The following is a 2,395-nucleotide window of genomic DNA, read 5'->3' as shown; positions in this document are numbered from 1 at the left end:
CAGTGTGTATATGTTGGGCTTCCCAGTTGGCACTAGTCGTAAAGAAATGAAGTGAAGTGAATTGAAGTCGATCAGTCGTGTCCGACTCTTTGCGACCCCGTAGACTGTAGCTCTCCAAGCTCCTCCGTCTATGGGATTCTCCAGGCAAGAATACTGGATTGGGTTGTCATTTCCTTCTCCAGGGGATCTTCCCGATCCAGGGCTCGAACACAGGTCTCCCGCATTGCTGGCAGACGCTTTAACCTCTGAGCCACCCGGGACTTCCCTGTCGTAAAGAACCTGCCTGCTAATGCAGGAGACGTAAGAGAAGTGGGTTTGATCCCTGGGTTGGGAAGATCCCCTGGAGGAGGGCACAGCAACTCACTCCAGTATTCTTGCCTGGAGAATCCCATGGACAGGGGAGCCTGACAGGCTACAGCCCATAGGTTCGCAAACAGTCAGACAAAACTGAAGCGATTTAGCACCAACACATGTAGTGTATACTTGTTAATCCCATCTTCTTATTTATCCTGCCCTTCTCTTTTGGTAACCGTAAGTTTGTTTTCTATGTTTGTGAGCCTGTTTCTGTTTTGAAATAAGTTTATTTGTATCTTTCTTTCAGACTCTACATATGAACATATATATATGACATATGTATACATATATAAAACATATATATTTCTTTTTTTCTGTCTGACTTATTTCACTCAGTATGATAATCTCTAGGTCATCCATGTTGTCACAAATGGCATCGTTTCATTCTTTCTTCTGGCTGCTAATGATCCACTTTATAAATATTCCACATCTTCTTTTTCCGTTCCTCTCTCTATGGATGTTTAGGTTGCTTCCAGGTCTTGGCGATTGTAAACAGTACTGCACAAGATCATTGGGGTGCATGCATCTTTTAGAAGTATGGTTTTCTCCAGATATATGCCCAGGAATGGGATTCCAGAATCATATGATATCTCCATTTTTAGTTTCTTAAGGAACTTTCATACTGATTTCCACAGTGGCTTCACAAATTTATACCAATTCCACCAACAGTGTAATAAAGATTCCCTTTTCTCCACACCCTCTCCAGCATTTATTATTTGTAGATTTTTTGATGATGGCCATTCTGACCAGACTAAGATGATATCTCAGTGTATTTGTGATTTGCATTTTTCTAGTAATTGGCTATGTTGAGCTTTTTTTTTTTTTCATATACTTGTTGTTAATCCACAGTTCTTTGGAGAAATGCCTAACTTTATATAATTACAAATTCTTAAGTAGACATAGGTTCTATTGAATTTCCACTTACAAGATGTGCTGCTTTAAACAAGTAACTTCAAACTCTACATCTTTTCTCCCATATATACGCTGAGGTTCATGCCAGTAACATCTTCAGTTCAGTTCAGTTCAGTTCAGTCTCTCAGTCGTGTCTGACTCTTTGCCACCCCATGGACTGCAGCATGCCAGGATTCCCTGTCCATCACCAACTCCTGGACTTTACTCAAACTCATGTCCATTGAGTTGGTAATACCTTCCAACCATCTCATCCTCTATTTTCCCCTTCTCCTCCTGCCTTCAAACTTTCCCAGCATCCGGGGCTTTTCAAATAAGTCAGTTTTTCACATCAGTTGGCCAAAGTATTAAGTAACATCTTAATTTACGTTAATCATCCTGCCATATAGTAAGCTCTAGAAAATGTTAAATTTGATTTTTCTTAATGAATCTTGCCTGAAGCTCAACTCCCATTCTAGTTTAACTCCTCTTTGTTCTCCTATAATAAGTTGTGCATACTCTTGAGAGAGATTTCTTTTCTCAAATCTTCTTTTAAAAAATTCACTAATGCCTTTTACTTTTACTATCTTTTCAAGGATGTTCACATATAATGTTTTCTGTGAAGTAGAGGATAGATTTGATTGCTGTTCAAGCTAATACAGATGATGTCTTCCTTTTGGGACAGAGCTGGACAAGTTTGCTGTATATGTGTGTGTGCTTAGCCTCTCAGTCGAGTCTGATTCTTGAGACTCCATAGACTGTAGTCTGTCAGTCTTCTCTGTTCATGGGCTTCTCCAGGCAAGAATACTGGAGTGGGTTGTCATCCCGTTCTCCAGGGTTAATAAACAAGGGAACTTACTTATGAGGCTTATCTTGCACAGCTGTCAACTGACCTCCATGCCCTCTGAATTACCTCGACCTATTCTGGCCTCAATAACAACTCTGTGAAAGTAACAAAATATCCTGAAAGTGGTAAGTGGAGGAAACTGTGACTTTGCTGTCACAGATGGAACAAAGATGTAAAGGTATTCTTGAATACATTGATATTCCACGTGCTGATCTCTCATAAACTAATAAGGTCATTAACAGGAAGCTGATCTCTCAATATAAACATTGTTATGAAAGTGATTTGATGTCACCTACTCTAAAAACT

The sequence above is a fragment of the Budorcas taxicolor genome, chromosome 1 (assembly GCF_023091745.1).
Source record: "Budorcas taxicolor isolate Tak-1 chromosome 1, Takin1.1, whole genome shotgun sequence".
Lineage (NCBI taxonomy): Eukaryota > Metazoa > Chordata > Mammalia > Artiodactyla > Bovidae > Budorcas > Budorcas taxicolor.
This window is presented reverse-complemented; position numbering follows the sequence as displayed.